The 18,454-nt window shown below is 46.3% G+C and overlaps 1 protein-coding gene across 1 annotated transcript in view; it reads right to left on the bottom strand.

The window, feature by feature from the left end:
• MGAT4B (alpha-1,3-mannosyl-glycoprotein 4-beta-N-acetylglucosaminyltransferase B) overlaps nucleotides 1-18,454 on the bottom strand; it is a 50,696-nt gene that overhangs the window by 31,647 nt on the left and 595 nt on the right. The window lies entirely within an intron of this gene.

The raw sequence follows: 18,454 nt of genomic DNA, 5'->3' as shown, positions 1-18,454 counted from the left end.
AGTTACTGCAACTGGTGAATAAAGGCCACGAACCTTCCCAGTGCCACTGGGCGCTCTGCAAAGTCACTGCGGAATCAACCCGGCACTTGGGATCATCAGTGAAACACTTGGAGGGTGAAACTGCACGGATGCTGCAATTACTGTCATCACAAAATGACCATTCAGCTCCACTCCTCCACCGAGGCAAGACCGTACCAACCCTCTGCTAACAAACACAGCCTTGTCGGGGTGTCCGGGCACGAAGGCGCCTGACACCAGCCAGCGGCTGCCAGGAGGAGGCTGCTGGCAATTTAGGGAATGCTGCCAAATGCTGAGCTGGACCAGGACATTTCAGCATCGCTGTTTCTGGCCGATAAAAGGGCAAACTCAGTCTACCTCTTCCACAGCTTAGTGAAAACTCCTGCGAGCCGACACCTGAAATGATCTTAAAAGCTGCTCTTCGGTGCAGGATTATAAATCTGGATCACCACCACCTTCCCTCCTGCAGCAAGAACATTGCACTGAGGGGTGATTATCCATTTCTTACCAGGATGGGGCAGGGAGCAAAGGAAGAAGCATCTTTAATAAATTAAATCCCAGCTTGGTCCGAGTTGGCCAATCCCTGCAAAGAACACCCCATGGGTGCTCCCCCAAACCAAGTGAAATTCCCTACGTGTGCAGAAGGTGTTGGAATTGCAGTGCAGAGAGACATGCACCCTACCCAGGAGTGCACTGATGTTTAAACATTAAAACCTGTGATTCCTTACAGGTCTGCACCAGCAGTTCTCACCTACTCCAGTGGCTAGGAAGGGGATGGATTCAGGGATGGGAGCTGAAATTGCCCCAAGCAGTGGCAGCACCTGAGGCTGGCTTCCAGTCTTGTGCCTCTTGCAATCTCAAAAAGACCATTCTGGATTAAATATATTTTTAATTAGGACTAAATAGTGAATTATAACTACCAATTTTAGCTTTAATGAAATTATGAAGCAGCTCAGGACTTTCCCCTCACTAACTAGGAAAAAAGAAAACAAAAAATATATGTCTAAAAGAAACCTGGTGAGCTTGGCAAAGTCTTCCTGCTGCCTAAACCAAGGCTCAGTGATGACCTGAAGCACAACAGAGCTGTGCAAGGGTGGCAGCTCCTGAGATTTGTAGTTTTGGTCAAACTCTGACTATGAACTGGAAATCCTGCTGGCCTAAAGTCCCCTGGATTAAAGCACTGGAGGCAAACCTGCACCAAGAAGCAGCTGTTTCCATGGACTGTAGTTTGGAAGAAGAACTTAGGCTTTTGAGATTGCTTGGGTTTTTTTAAAGTTGGTTTACATATATTTATTCCTTCTATAATCTCCCCTTGCCTTGCATCTCCACTTTGAATTATTTATCATCAGGTATCACATTCATTTGCATACTTTATGAGGTGCAAAACAAATGATTAGTCATTACACATTAGACTTTCCCAAACCATCTGTGCCAGGCTCCACAGCAGTTTGGTTTCGGTTTTCTCTAATACTTGGGGGAGGAAAAAGAAAATCCAAGGGGAGAATATTGGATTAACTGGAAACACAAAGTAAAATAGTCCACGTGGTTGTGGATAGCAAAGCTTTATTACTCTGCTAGGGTCGTGCCCCTCAAGAAAGGTGCAGATGATCATCTTTGGCATAATTTAACCTGTGATACAAATCGCAAGCAGCATTATTTCAAAGACTTTTATTTATTGATTAGAAACAAAGTCCTTCTCCTCTTCCTGCTCCCTCCTCGAGTGGTGCTGATTGCACACAACAAAGAGCTATCACTTAAGGAGCCAATTAAGTCAACTTCTGAAAGGTAATTGAATAGCTGGAATTCTTAGTGCACTACTGTACTGCATTATCTTGATTGCAATGAAGGAAAAACAAAGCAGTCAGAGCAACAAAAATTAGAGAATGAGGCTCTGGCCATAGGTAGGATCCGAAATGGATGGTCCCATTAACGCCCCCAAAAAAATTATTTTCTTTCTGTAGTTACTTTTAACCCCTGCTAGAGGTGTGAGAAGGAACAAAAACACTTGGTCCTGTTTCTATTCTGTACTTGGTAGGATTTATGAGGGATGGGCTGAGCTGCTGACGGGTGCAGAGAACGGTGCTGGCCACAGCCACCCTGGCACACCCCACCCAACACCTGGGCATCCTGTACTCGACAAAAAGCTTTGATTAAAGCATTTCTTGTGGCTGGGGCTATGAAGATAATGCCTTCTGTACAGATCCACCCATGCCTGACAGAGGACTTCATGCTATCCTCTGTCAGAGCCATCAACAAATCTCTTTTCTGCTCTCCTGGCTACCCTCAAAATATCTGGAGGATTTTAGATCATCTCTGGGGTTTCCATACCATGGCCTAACTGGGCTAAAGCAAGACTAGGAGTTTGCAAGCTGTTGGGAAGAAGGACACAGCTTCAGTCCCTTAGAAAAAAACAAGCTTAAAAGAGAAGAAAAAAAAGGAAAAACAGGAGGGGAGGGGGAGGGGGAAGAGAAAGAAAGTGATTGTAAGCCTGCCAATACTCAGAATTTATAAATACTAAGAATTTATATAAAATAACTCATTTAAATGCAGTAAAAAAAACCACATCACAAATCGACAGAAGAATCCTTGGAACCTGAAGACACTGTCTGCAGACAGTAAAAATTCACCATCAATTTCTGAGCAACTACTCTAAGTACTCACAGCACCCAGGCTATAAAGCATTTACACAGGCACATAAAACAGAAGCTTTTCCCACAGTAGGAAAAGAGGCACCACAAAACATAAAAATCCTCCTTTCCTCCGCGCCGGCATCAGCCCGTGGTGTGACCTCCCACCCCTGCCCCTTCACTGCCTGGGACCCCACAGCAGCACAATCAATCCACCCAACCTCTGAGCACACTAATGGCCAACTGCTGCTCTCCTGGAGAGGCTCTGGCACTGCCTGCCTCCCCACACATGTATTTTGTCTAGCACTGGAGCCTTGCTGAAGAACATACAGCTGAGCAGGGTGAGACGCTGCAGCTTGGATGCTCTCTCCGTCTGTGCTCCTGGCAGCTTCCACAGCTCGAGGCTCCTTCCCTGAGCCCTGCACAACTTCCCAGCCCTGAACAAGTGCAGACCTCCCAGAGAAACCCAATAAATGCCACTCCTTCAGTAACAAATATGCCAGAAGAGAAATGCAAACCCATCCTTCTGTAGACACGGCTTTTGTGTTTGAGGGGCTGAAGGAGGAATGGTCAGAGGGAGGTTCCAAAGGGATTTATGTACCCAGCAGGTTGGGAACCTCTCCTGCGCCTTAATTTCCCTCCTGTGTGAATGACACCCAGCCAGCTTTATAGAGGGCTTTGCTTTTCATCAATTCACTTCCACATCTAGGAGTCAGGTGCCACTACCCTCACACTACTGCTCTGGGGCCTCAGGAGCCCCCAGACTGAACAAAAACATCCATTAATCCATTGGAAATTTGGCAGTGCAATGTAATTAACCCCTGAAATACACATAGTACCAACCTTTGCCACTGTGCACCAAAAATATGGCATTAGCAAACAGCAAGTCCTGCCCAAACTTCTGCCTTACTCATTTCTGTCAGTTGCTCCTCAGTTTATTTTGTAATTATATCTGCAATTTATGCTGAAAGACAGGATGCAATTTACAGAACTTGAGCAATTTTTTCAAACTTGAATGGTCTTTACCCAAAAGAAGACAGAAGGAAGCCCAGGCACTCAAATACACCCCAAGAGTCCTGACCCTCAGACGATACTCTGTAAAATGGGAGCTTTAGTTTTTCTTCATCAGCAGACTGAAAACTCATCAAATACAGCAAAGCACCAGCCTCTCCCTGGCCAGTCTATACTTGAGACTTGTTCTATCTTTTCAAAAGCTCTTTTCAGTTACACAATCAAAAAATTCTGCAAGGACTATATCTAGAACAGCTCTAAAAATTGTTGGTACTTTCCCTGAGAGCTCACGTCAACTTATTGGATGGAGGAGCCAAGAGGAGAACAAATATTTCACGAGCAGCCACTGCATATAAATATTGCCTCTGACACAGATGTGCCATGAATAGAATTGCATCCTCACAGCAATTACTAGTACACTCCAGAAACAAGGTTTGTAGAAGTCAAATAAATAAACAAACGTAGGCTTGAAATAAGAAATTATTTAACTTTCTAGCAAACCACTCCACCTTATAACCATGATTTCCTGCAACACATTGTGCTGGCTCCTATTCCAGTAACACAGTCGTGTACCTGCACAGGTACAAGGGACACATACAAATTACATCTTGCAAAACAACAGTTGGCAAAGAGCAGGATTTGAGGATCCATTGTTCACTGCTCAGCAGCTACATACATTTTAATTCTGACCTCAAAACACAATTTGGACCACGGCAGATGTTTCCTATAGCACAGGCTTGCTTTGGATGAGAGTTAATTCAGTCTGAACATGGCAGCAATGAAGAAAGGGATTTAAATATTTTCTGCTCATTTTCCAAGCTTAATGTTGCAGAGGTAAAAATGAGGAAGGACAAAACTGAAGGGCTGAATTTGCCTCTCCCAGTCTTGGATTTGGATCCAGGCCAGCAGGTGAGGTTGTGCCTCCCTGTCACCCTGTGACACCAGCCTGTGTTAAAAAGACATAAGTTATTTTAACGAGGTTCTTCCAAATGCACACTGATGTAACTGAGAGGAGAATATTCCTCTAGTTTTAAGCTGCTTAATTTACACCAAAGAAAGGGGACATTCTCCTTTGCAAAACTCCTCCTTCTCTCCCCTTGTAACCCTCAGCAGCTCCCTCCTGCTACCCTACATTAATAAGTAGATCATTACTTCACCGGCCGCACTCAAAATCTTCCATAAGATAAGATCCAATTGCAATTTTACATTCACACAGTTGCCTACACTGAAGAGCCCTGAAATGCTCTTAACGAGTTGTGTGCACAGGGATGGGCTCTTCACACATCAGCGGAACGGGCTTGGGAAGCGACAGCTGCTTCGACAGTGCACAGGCAGTGGAGCAGTTTAAGGGCAAAAGAAATGGTATAAATAATTGAAATCACAGCAAGAAACATAGGCAGAGCAGAGGGAAAGAGGGCAGCTCCGAGGAAGCTGGCAGCAGGAGGAGGTAAGGACTTCTGGAAGCCAAACTAAACAACAGAGCGTGTATAAAACCCACACCTTCTCACCCCCGTGCAATGCCACACACCAGCAGACAAAAAGTTCTTGACCTTTTCTGCACTGGTTGGCAATTTGAATTCTACCCACCTAAGAGCTCTCTCTTGCCAACATCTTTCCCTTTCATCCTCTCCACCAAATCTAGTGCAAATGACCCCCCCCACACGTCCCAGGACCTCAGCAATCTTGGTCACCAAATGATGCTGATGAGTAGATGTGGATTTTAAATTCTGCCACTGACAACTGCCTCACCTACATGGGCCCACTTCTCCTAGCCCAGCCTTTCACAAGAGGCTTCTCAGTGCACCCAGGGCATTCAGGGCACACAAGAGAGGATCCTGGTCTCAGGTGGGGCCTCTGAACACCATCAGGGGTAGCTGCAGAAATGGCCACCTCTGGTTTGAAGGCTTGAAGAATAATCAACCAGTGCTCTGAAACAACAGATGAGCGCTTGAAGTTTCAATTCCAGGAGTAGAACACCTCCTTTGATGATCACAGCTGCTATGAAGGGCTAAAGGTTGTAATTTTGCCTGACCTTTAACTACTACAGCAATACTCCTTGACCTGCATCTTAGAAGTTATGAACAGCCAACACGACTCAGGCTAAGCGATCTGCCACTGTCTTGACAGATTTCCAAAGAGACATGGAGTATCTGCCTTTCTCCGTGTGTGCATCGTGCAAGTCACTCGAGAGCTGTGCAGACATCTGGAAAAAAAACACCATTTCTCTCTGGGTAGTGCTCACCCAAGCAGGAGATGGCAGAAGATGGTTTATAATGCTCCATGGAGGTAACACTCAGCACAACAGCTCCAGGAACCACTCCATCTCAGCACTGGGTTGAAGAAAGGAGACTTCAACTAGCAACTCAGCTAACCAGATGCCTTTAATGAGGAGCAAGTAATGAGATTTCTTAGTGAGTTGTTCATTTGAAGGGTGTACAGTGATACCAGGAACCAGGTAAAAATCCCCACCAAGATCTCTCTGCAAGTCATGAGTGTGTAGGATGAGTGTCTTGCCTTACACAGGAATCAATTGACTTTTAGGGGTCAACTGTCAGACCTCAACAGACTCCTCCTGCAGAATGTCAGTGGTTTTAGGGCAAAAGCCAGGCATCACTGTTAAAGTTAAGCCCTGCTCCTAGAGCCCCAGGGGACACAACTGTGATCAGCAGGTGAAGAAACCTTGATACTGACTCTTCTGTGTGAGCAATTCAGTTTAAGAGCTGCTGTTCAAGAAGTCAGGTCATCAAAACAAAAGGTGACCACTGTTTCTGACATGACTTATTTCTTAAAGAACCTTCCAGAGGCAGCAAGGATACCATGTATCCTCTTCCCTACACACAGCCCTGCTCAGCGAGTGCCTTATGGGGGTGTGCCCCAATGCACATCAGAGCCTCGTGCAGCCTACCTGTCCCAAATTTAAGCCTGGCATGGAAGGGCTGAGCTTCACGTGCCTCTAAAGACATCCACTAGTTGGGACAGGCAAGTGACAGCTCACAGTCACGTAAACAGCAAAGCTGGTGTCAAGAGCAATTTCCAGTCCACAGCCAAAATGAGCACACCAGCTCCTTGGATTTCAGCACAAAACTGACTCTTGTACCTTCTCTGTGAGACATGAAGGAGATTGGAAACCCAAATCCACCTTGGACAGGATGGCATTTCTTCTTTGACTTCTCACTAAAAGCAAGGAAGCCGTCCTGTACTTCAAAAGACAACTGACCCTCAACAGTGCTGCCATGGCAGCAAAGATGGGAACCCTGTGGTTTCAGAGGGTCTGCCACCGAGGAGCTGCATTTGGGCACTCTCCATATGAATGATGGGAGTCTTTCCCTGACAAGACAGCCATGAACAGCATCTGTCCTCCAGAGTGCAAAGGAATGATGCTGACTGCCAATCCTCCTCTTCCAGCTGGAGGATGGCTCGTGGGCAGCCATCTCAGCTGAAAGTCCCCAGCCCAGCTCCCATTGTGGGACACACTGCCTGGATGCTGCAGCTGGCTCAGGGATGCCTCAGTTCACCTGGTGAACACTTGGTGTGAGGCTGGAGAACAGAAATGACTCTCTGACAGATGGAAAATGCAGCCACCTGAGCTGACGGGGGATAACGAAGAACCAGCTGCTTCCTAGAGGTGCATTTCTGACACCCACCTTCTTAGAAGCGTGTTTTTGTGGCCCATGCCTCCAAACAGCATGGGGTCACAGAGAACAGAGTTCCTGCAATGCAAAGCTTTGAACACTTTTAACTAATCCAACCTCATCCAAATGTCACGGTCTCAGTCAACACAAAACTGTTCCTTTCTCTTCCTGCCATCCTCCACTCCATCCATGGGGTGTCCATTAGGTTCAGACACAAAGGCAGCAAAGAGCCTACAACAAGAACCTCATTAACTGACTGTACAACTAGATTTGTTTTGGAGCATGGTGTCATCCCCCGCACTTCAAGGCAGAGCTCTTGATGGGAGAAAAAAATGGATCAAATTAAAAAATATCTTGCACACCTTAATATTGTATGCAGCTCTTCTGCCAGATTTAAAACAACAGCACTATCAGCTGTAAAAGGGAAAAAAAACCCCAGGAAGTCTCCCAAAACAGTGGACCAAATGAAAGAAGAAAAAGATGAAGGAGGTTTCAAATCCACCCTGAAGAGAATGTGTGTCACAGCTTTAACCTGCTGCGGGGAGGGGGAAAAAAGGAACCAGGATAGCAGAGACCAGAAATCAGATTTATCAGGACCAACCAGGTAGATAAAAGATATGTGATCACCAAGCAAGGATGACTGAGTTGGAATCAGCCAGCTTTGAAAATGTCTAGTCAGCTTTAGCATTTGATACACATGAAATTGGTGTCTGCACAAGAGTATTCTCCTGAAAGGATGGGATTTAATGCAGTCAAGATAATTATCTAGATCCTTCTTTATCCCATTAGTGGTTTTCATTCGCATCCTGGAACACCATAAGCGGATTGTTCAAGAATTATTTGCCATCCGCTGTTTCAATCCCGATTGGAATTATCTTTATACCTCCGTATGAAGAAAAGAGATTACATCCCTGCCAGGGCTTGCTGCAATGCCCTCTTTTCTGAGGCGTCTTTTATCATTTTTGTGCTTTAAGGTGATGAAACGAATCAGAAAACAATTGTCACAAACAGGATTTTGCCCTCTCTGTCTCTTCCTTCCCCGCATGTGTGTTTGGGAGGAGGAGGAGACGCTCTTCCCACCACATCCCCTGCAGGAGATGCATCACTGCACCTGCACGGAGATGGAGCTCAACGAGACTTAGTCATCGAATTACCCAGGACAGGATCCAAAAACGCTCCCAGCTTCCTTTTGCACCACGATCCACCAATATAAGAACAAGGACAAAACTGTTAAAACCAATTAAACATATCACTTGATGCATGAGAAAGAAATGGGATTCACTGCACGAGAGATCCCAGGGGCGTAGGCTAAACGTCGCCTCTCGTGCTCCCTAGTAATATATGTCACTGTGCAAACTCCGATGGAGATCAAGCCAACATCATTCAAACAGCCAACACAATCGCTTGCTTTAAGGCCTAAAACAACAAGAAGACAAAATTCCCCTCCCAGTCACTCTAACTGCCTGCCAGGTTCTGTATTAATGGAAGAACTACATCTCTGTCCAGGTATGGTGAGGGCACAGCTCATCTCCTCATGGGCACCTGCGACTCTGCCCAGCAGTGAAAAAAGATGCCTGGATGCCACCAAAACCATCCCTCCTCCTTATGGAAACTGAAGGAGGTAGGTATTCAGACCCGACATGAATAGGAATGCATGTATTTTTTAAAGAATCATGCTTTATGGCTGTGTAATGAGATCTGTAGGAGAGGTATCTCTATAAACAAGATATTAAAAGGGGGAGGAGGGACACAATAATAGCAGGTGCCAATTACTCAGCTCCCAGCAGAGACTTTCCAATTTCTCACCTTCCCCCAAAGCAAGATGTGCCACTGTATGGCAGCACATTCACTTGCAAGTGTAAGACCCTTTTGGAGTGTTGCTTCTCTCCCCCCAGGCAAAGCTCCATCGCTGCTGTGCCCTTGCCCACTGCCCACCAACCCTGCGCCAGAGCTGAGACTAACACACCATGAAATTAATTTGGAAAGTGAACACAACCCATATTTTTATTTGACTTCAGAATCTGGCCACTCCTCCCATCAGGAGGAACGGCAAATTTGTGAGCTGAGTGCAACTGCCAGGTTTGCATCCCTGCAAATATCTGCTTAGTTTCAGGAACAAAACGCCAGTAATGATTTTGTTATTTTAAGATGGCGGCATAGTTTCAGACAGTTAATGTCCACCCTGCAACTGGAGCTGTCAGAGAGTTCCCATCCTTTCAGGCAAGCACACCATGGTAATGATTAATATTACAAAAGTAACCCGAGCCTCTAAAATGATTATTTCCAAAATCAGCAAATAATTACCAAGGCCTCAGCAATCAATACCCAAGATAAATAGAAGATTAAATTGCAAAAGAAACAGAAGAAAGTAGTTAATATTTGCCAAACACATGCCAAATACACTTTTTAATGGTAACCAAATACTTCCAGTAAATAGATATTTTAGCTCACTGGAGAGGCACTTTCAGAAAGTAATAAATTAATCCAATAAAACAGACAGACAGGGTGGAACCAGACATTAACGAAACACAAACTGATCTATATGGAGCCAACCCACAATCCATGTCCTAATTATGCTCATCCACCACTCTGGGTACTTACCTCCCCCACCCAGGTCAGCTCTTTAGCTCAGGGAAAATACATGTTTCATGCAGATTCACTGGCACAACAGAGTGGAGACTTTCAGCCATCTAATGATGAAGCTTGTGCTCAGCCAGAATTTGCGTTTCCATTTTTTTACCTAAGCACTTCTTGCTCGTCAAAGTCAGCAAATTAATCTCCTTTTAAACACAGTTTTTGTTTTTCCTTCAATTTATTCAAAGCTGAGGTGCAGGATGAGCTCCTGCTGCCCCATCAGCACCAGCCACCCACGCAAGACGCCTCTGGAAACAACCCCCAGGGCCTATCACCACTCTGGAACCAGGAGGGTTTGTCCTGGGGGAGCTCTATCCTGCCTCACCACCACTCCTGGGACCCAGGTGGACCCAGAACAACTCCTGACACCCAGTGCAAAGACCAGCACCATCTCCTCCCCAGGCAGCCCAACCAGCTTCTACCCAAAATCATTGCTTGGACTTAATGAAGCCACACTATTAGATGAGTAACTGGTAAAGTTCTTCAAATAGTGGATAACTTGAACTGGACAAGATCAAGACAAGGAAGACATGTGGGAAGATGTCCATCCTGGTCATTTTCTGCAACATCAAAGGAAGAAGGAAGGGAGGAAACCGAGTGAAACAGAAGGCAAAGAAAAAAGATATCAAAGCCAGTTCCAGAGAGCGCAATGAGAGATGACACGAAAAAGGAATGGTTAAAACATGAAAAGCAAGATCAAATAAAAGATCACAGTCAGGGCACAGAGCATGGGGAAGGGAGACCACCGCACCACTTTCACCAGCATTAACTGAATAATTCATTTGACAGGTACTTGTCTGTGGCAGTGGTCGAGTCTCAGAGAGTTCAACCACCACCCAGGTCCATCCATTCACCCAGCAAAGGACTGGTCAAACACTGCTCTTGCTCTTCACATGGGGACATGGCTCGGGGACACTGCTCAGCAGCTCTGCTCCCCTGATGTCTGTCTTCTGGAGAGGGATAAAGAAATTTAGTTCTCCCTCAGAAAACTATTCTAGTTTCTTCTGTGTGAAGTTCTTGGTACTGGCAGGGTTGGTCTCATTACCATGCTTTCAATAAACTAGGCTGTAGAAGAATTTAGTGTTCTTACACAGATCTTAAGTAGCTCATTTCTCAGTATTAGAAGTGTTTCTTTGATTATTTACAAGAGCTCATGAAAGCTACACAACCTTTTGGTACCACGGGCCTCCTCCCTAAGCCATGACATTCCTCAGAACAGTGACAATACACAGAGGATTTATTGCTGCCTAAGTACAAGCAGCAACTGACAAAAAAGGGTCTCCAGGTTAAACCTTCCAGAAAGCTCTTGCCATCGCAGGGAGAGAAGAAAAAGTGAAGTGCTCTAAGGCAGACTTGAAAACGTGATTAGGATGGTCTAAAAACTCACTGAGGAACAGGCATGGACCAGGCAGCAGCACTGACACAAGTCAACACTGTGCTTTTCCCCTAGTTCAAAATCCATCCCACTACAAACAGCTCCTAAACCACCAGAGCAACAATTATAGTCACAGGTAAATGGACACTGCAACACAACAAAACTCATCATGAACATAGAAGACAAGTGGAGATTAATTTTTGCCCAGAAGCTTCTTTAAAGCCTAACAATTTACATTTTAATGCTACTGCTGTCCACTTTAATATAAGCAGAAATGAAAATACCTTGCACAAGACATTTTCGTGTGCATGTCGAGTCACTTCAAAATACAGATTAACCTTTAGGTAAGTATTTATCCTGGACATAGCACAGAAGGGATAGAATATTTAAATACTGGGAGAGGCACTCCAAGGCAGGGGCAGTCAGGAGGGAAGATGGAGTTACAGAGCTGTCTCTGTGCATCAGAGATGCATCCATGCTAATGCACTGATCCAGGAGACTTAAATGTATCTTGACACCGAGACAAAAACAGAAGGAGAAGTGGCCAGTGACACAAGTAATGCAGAAAGAGATTATTTAAAACAGGAATCTGCCACTCCCAGATTTTCTCGCTTTGCCAGGGAAGCCTGATGTGAGCTCAAAAATAAACCCAAGAAGGCCATTGCTGAATAAAAAGCCCCCTGCACTGTAATTCAAATGGAGAAGGCAGAAACAATGTATTTTCCTCCATCGAAGACAACAATCCTCTGCCTGCATCAGGAAGCTGTTAAGCAGATGCTTAATCAGCCCTCCCCGAAAAGCCTCTCCTCCTAACAGCACTAACCTGCCCACCCCCGCTGAAGCCCTTTGATTATTTTAATAATTTCCACAGTCCTTTTATTTGCCCAGTGAGTTCTCCCACCGCAGCAGCCACCTTCACCCACCCAGCCCCCCGCCCTCTTGGGCTTTGTCTCATGAAAAAGAAAATTTCAACATTAAAATTAGCATGAAAATGATATGGAAAATCTTCACCTGAAATGTACAAGCATCGTCTCCAAATATTTCTAGGCAGGTGGCTCGGCCTCACCTCTGCAGGGGTTTCCTGCAGAGCCCTGGTGGTTGTGGATGCCTGTGCTGAGCCAGGCACCCCAGGATGGGTATGTGTGTGTGTTTCTTTATACCATGAACAGAAAAACTGGTCCTTTGTGACTGGTTTGGGTTTTGTGAACAGGGAGAACTGTAGATATCATAAGCCTATCTGCAGCAGCTTTGTCCATCTATTGCTAAAGCAATTTCTCCACTGCTTAGTGGCTTCAAGGCTTTCTAGAGATGACTGGCAGCTTCACTTAAACTAGCCAGCTATAGATGTGTTTTACATTAAACACTAAGTGAATAATCAATGAACATTCGGGATGTAAGTACAAATCAATTATTTGTTTTAGATGAATCAAAGGGAATTGCAAATGAGATAGAGTTTTGTTCTGCAACAGAAATAAACCAAGAGAAGTACTTGATCTAATTGGGGGGGTGTGTGTTAACTTCCTCTGACTGCTCCTCTCCTACACGCTGACACAGACCCTGCTGTCACAGAAGCCTGGCTGTGTCCTCCAAACCCCTGTGACAAGAGATGTCACTGTCCCCAGAGAGCAGATGGGAACTGAGGCATGAAACCAGCCAGCTGACTTTTCCAAGACTAGGAGAGATACAGCACAGCAAGGACACAACTCCAAGTCTCCCACTCTGAGGAACACAGGCTAGGAGAAAAACCCCTTCCACTTCCAGTAACTTCAACTCCATCACACAACTGCAGCTCTTACTGTGGGAGCAGCAACAGGACACGGACAAGTGCACGTGAAATACAGGTCAAGAGCCCCGTTTCAATACCTAATAAAAACTGAAAAGAAATAAAACCAGAAATAAATGTGTCTCCAGACAATGAAAAATTTATTTTCATAAAAGCATATCAACAGATTGCACAGTGCCCCTTGCTCTCAAGATGGATTTGGTCAAATCATAGGCAGGATAATTTTGCAGATGCTGTTGCATTCCCAATTCCAATTCCATGCAATGTCTGCTGAGCACCACACAGGCCAAGTAAAGCCCTCAGAAATGCTCCTGCACATCTTTTTATTCACCATGCCTTTTAATGACAGATTTCTAAACTTCACAGTTCCTCAGCCAGGTCCCTGCCTGCACCTCCTCAGCCATCAGAAGCACCCGCTGGGTCTGCTGCCGGCATCTCTCCTCCTGGGAAACACTTCCAAGGGCTGCAGTGAAGTGACCCCAGCTCAAACCAGGGCTTGCACTCACATCCGTTTGGCTGCAACCAGTGCTTAAGACCTCAAAGAAACTACAAAAACCTGAAGTCAAGCTGGTGCAGGCAACATAAATGAAAAAGCAGCGGGAACCCCCATATGCCTCAAGATACGGCTCATATTTAGCGGTACCACAAGCTTTGACTCTGCTGCTTCCAGAGTGGATTAGCGTTCACGGCTTTTATGCACTGTATAAGAAGACTTTGTAAACACACCCAGAGGAACATCCCTCCGGGACAAAGTTGGCTTCCCACAAAGGACACCCCCAGCGAGCAGAGCATCCTGCCACGAGCAGAGCATCCCGCTGTGTGCGGAGCATCCCGCTGTGCGCGGCACCGAACAAGAGATATTTCTTTACAGAGGTGCTGCCTGAGCCTTCCCTGCTGCACCAGATCAACATCCACACTGCAGCCAGTGCCCCAAAAATGCCAACCACCCAACATCCCATCCCCCACCACGCCCACAAGTCAAGGGAGAGACCCCATGCTCAGATCTGCACCAAGATACCCACCCGGGGTGCAAGTGGTGAGTCCTTCAAGGAGCTTTGCACATCTGCTCTGAAGAGCTTTCACAACACCCACAGGAAAAAGGTTCCCCTGGGATGAGCATTCAAAACACCACACATTCACAACCGATCTTAGGGGTGTGAAACCACCACGCAAAGAGCAACCCCACTTTGCAGGCAAATCTGTAGGTACGGAGGTACCCGCAGTTGGGGTTTTACAATGGAAGCCTGGAGCTGGCTGGCACTGGGCAACTATAAATCATTAAAACTTGAGGGGGAAAAAAACTTGTCAGGGGAAGTGTGCACAGGCAGCATGGGGACAGAGCCTGCCCTGAGCTATGCAGCTCTACTCAGGAGGTGCAGTCCCAACTTCAACCTGCAGCATTTCCAAGGGGCAGCATGTTGGGAATCTCCTTAAAATGTTCAACACAAGGGTTTAGAATTTCCTGTTCAATATAAAACCAAACACAAACACTTAAACCCCAAATATCCTGCAGTATTTATGGCTCTGGGCTGCAAGGGGCAAAGAGAAGGGCTGCATAAACAGTACATGGTTGGTCAGTTCGTCAAGACGAGAACAAACATCGTGGATGAGAACTGAATAGTTTTTGTTATTGGAAAGAAAAAAACACAATTTAATTGCAGGTAGGTTATATTGTTTGCCTTCATCCCATCTGCACTTGTGACTTATCTGAAGTCACAAAGTGACTGATCTCTCAGTAAAACACCCCCTGGAATTCCCACATTGGGGATGTTAATGCCCGAGCCTGCCTGTGCCTTCCTGAGGGCTTGATCCTCCACAGTTAAACCCTACAGGTCCAATGCATGACACTAGGTTACAGAAGAGCTTCTTCCATGGTAGCTGTTGGTTTTTGAAAGTTAAACCACATTTAAAGCTAGAACCAGCAAAGAGAGAATATCAGGCTTTGTCCAAGACACCCACCACCATGATGCACAGCACGTGGTCCACCTCCAAACACCCTGTGATGCTGGACACCGGCCGCCTGGGTGACTGGTTGTGCTATTTGAGGCTGCCCTTCTCTTCCCACTCCAGCAGACTATTTCAAACCTCATTTATAATTGGAAAGAGGCAGCATCTCTTTTTGCAGACCATGAGGTCAAAACTTTGCTAATAACCACAGCGCGGCAGAACGCCATTAGCAGGTAAACAAGCCCTGAGCTGGTCACGGAAAAGCAGCTCTAGAGATGGTTTGTTCTGGTTTATTTTCTTTTGATTAATTGTTTTGTCCTCCCAACACAGAGTGGGAAGACAAGCAGGCTCTGCAATACTCTACACGTGTTTTAATATCATTTTATTCCCCACTAGAGGCAATGAGGACACCTTGCCAGCCTTCCCCAGAACTCAACAACATGAGCAGCTCAGGATCACTGGGAACTGTCTCCAGTCACTCACAGGGGATGGCTGATGTTACAGAGGACTGGCAAACACAAAGCCTATCTTTGAAAAATACAGGAATGGGAATAAGGAGGAGGCAGGAAATTACAGCATAATCAGCTTAACTTCAGTTGAAGTGCTTAGAAGACAAGGAGAACTTGAGCAAGAGATAACCCCTGTTTATCAAGAACAAATCACACCAAATTTCTCATATTTCTTTTTGCGATGGGGTGTTGGGGCTTGCAGGAAAAGGGGAAGAAGCAAAGATTTCAGAGAGACCTTTGATAGTGTCTAATGGGATGCACCCATAACACAGTGAGGGATGAAGGGGCTGGACCATTGCTGAGAAGACCACCAGTGAAGTGGTCACTGCTCTCTGAGCACAGACCCCACTGAAGCAGGTTCCAGTGGAACCTATTCCAGCTCCAATACCACTTGGTGTTTTCATCCACAACTTGGCTGATGGCAGAGAAAACATGCTGATTGCCTTGGAAGGCTACACCAAGCTGAGAGGGACTGCAAGCATGCAGGAGGACAAGATCAGAATTCAAAACAATCCTGACACTTCAGAAGAAGCAGTCTGAAAAAAAAAAAGGATGCAGTTCAACAAGGGCAAGCGTGAGGTAATGCAATTTGGTAAGAATAATTAACCGGGCAAATACAAGATAAGGAATGAAAAGCAGGAAAAGTTCTGGAAAGGAATGGCTGAAAGGTCAATGGGATAAAAAAATTAAACATGAGTCACCTGTGGCAAAAGTAAAAAGCAAACAGTGGGATGTATTGACAGGATCACTGTATGTAAAAGACATGAAGTAATCCCTTAGTCTTCCGAGTAAAAATATGGCAGCGATTTCAGTCCTTTATCACAGGTTAAGCAACATTCATCACCGGGGATGATAGTCCAGAAGAGAGTCAAAGAACAACTGCAGAACAATACATGACCTAAAATGAGTGATCAAAAGAACTAGCGTGGTTTAATCTATATTAGTACAGGGAAACACAGTAGCAACTTACAAATACCTACTGGGCTCCTGCAAAGGACAGAAGGAACTTTTCTGCCTGTGCCCAATAAATGGAAAAAAGAAAAGCAATCATAAAACTAAACTGAAGAAAAAGACATTTCTGCTCAGGTCATAAGAAAAATCCAATATCAGGGCTGCTAAATGTCAAACAGATTGTCCGGGGAGCTTAGAGCGTCTCTGTCATCGGAGCTTTTTAAGAATGAATACGACAAACATCTGTCAGGAAGGGGTTGGTTATCAGCGATTGTGGGTAGGGCAGGAGATGGATTGATTGAATGACCTCCCAAGGTCTCCTCCAGCTCTGTATTGAATAACGGTCTGATAGGTAAATGACCATAACAGCCGGAAACCTGCTGTGCTGACACAGCCCGGCCGGTGTTATCTGTGACCTGTTGTAGCGATCCCTGTGTGCAACTGACTGTGTTGCTGTCAGAGGGAAACACCCCAGGGAGGGTCCTCCCCAGAAGGACAGGGACAGTGGTACCCCAGGTTGCTATTTTAGCACTTGCATGAGCAGCAGGGAAAAGCTGTTTGTTAAAAGATACAGGTGAGTCAAAGGAGGACAGACTGCCCAGTGGGGTTGGCCACCCTGCTTCTGAAAGCTGGAGGGACTGCTCGAAGCCCACACAGCACTGCACACTGCTTTCACTTTGTTTATGGGAGGAAGCTCTGAGCAGAGCCACTGCTCAGTGGTAACCACAGAGCAGCTCTCAGAGTGCTTCCCTGCCTTTGCACAACTACCATGGTCTAGCATTTCCTGTTGAAAGGGCACACACTAACACCGAGATGTGCAAACACTTTGGCCACTTAAAAATCCCACCAGCAGAAGCAAAACAATCCACCAGTACCCTGACAGCATCCCTGCATTGCCTGTCACCAAAACCTCTGTGGGAGGCAGCTCTGGTGGGATTTAAACCATGTTAGCAGCACGATAGGAGAGCCCTTCAGTGACAAACGAGGCACAGGAGTCCAAGCTGCCGCCTGTTCGACTCCCGAAGCTGCCAGGATGAAATGGCACATCCCAAGCTCTCCTGCCCTGCTGCCAGGGAAGTGACTGGGCTGGATGGGCTCGTGTCCTGCCCATCAGAGCCAAAAAGCCTTCCCCCAGAGCTGCCCCAGCCCTGATGCTGGCTTTGCACTATGCACAAGCTGCACGGTGTGCCATGGGATTGCAAAGCCACCAAGTCACAGCTTACACGCAGCAAAAGCTGCTTCTCACCTGTAGCAGAGAGATGTTTATATGGCAAGTGGGAAGTGAGAGTCAAGGGATGGTTGGTTAGACCATGCACTTTAATGACCTTTCAAAGTGCAGGAAATGGAAGAGCTGAGCAATTACCACAGCTGTGAGAGGTTGCACACCCATACACAGGACAGATACACAATTCAGAAGCAACTGTGAGAATTGTCCTCCAGGCCAGGATAAGTCTGGTGCACTGCTTGAGTGAGAAACTGGGTGGGGAAAAGCAACTATTATGTTGTCAGGAAAAACCAGCAGTGAGCATCTGGTGATACCTGCTTGGGATTCCTCCCAACCTCGGTGGGACAGGGCTCTGCACCCCTGCTCTGCAGCCACCTACTCAGTGCAAAGCCAGCACCAATATTTGAGTGCTGAAGCCGCAGCCCTCACACCTGTCCCACATCCACTGAAGTTACTGGACTCGGCATTGAGCCACAGGAGCCCTGTGCAGGGAAGGCAGGGCTCCTCAGATCTCCCCTCACTTCCAGTTTGCCCAGAGAACCCCCACCATCCCAGGGCTCGCCCCCGTTGCTGGCATCACCACCTCTCCACACAGATTTAACCCCCCTGGGTTCCATCGCCCATGGCGGTTTCGGCCATAAACATGGGAGCGTGAAGAAGAGCATCGCCAAAGCCAAGCCCAGCACACTCCGACCTGGACGACAGCCCTTATCACCCCGCGGCTCCTCGACCATCTATGGGC

The sequence above is a fragment of the Manacus candei genome, unplaced genomic scaffold (assembly GCF_025592945.1).
Source record: "Manacus candei isolate 608988 ecotype Guabito, Panama unplaced genomic scaffold, ASM2559294v1 h1tg000037l, whole genome shotgun sequence".
NCBI lineage: Eukaryota > Metazoa > Chordata > Aves > Passeriformes > Pipridae > Manacus > Manacus candei.
Note: the sequence above shows the minus strand (reverse complement) of the source record. Positions and strands in the feature narration are given on the sequence as shown.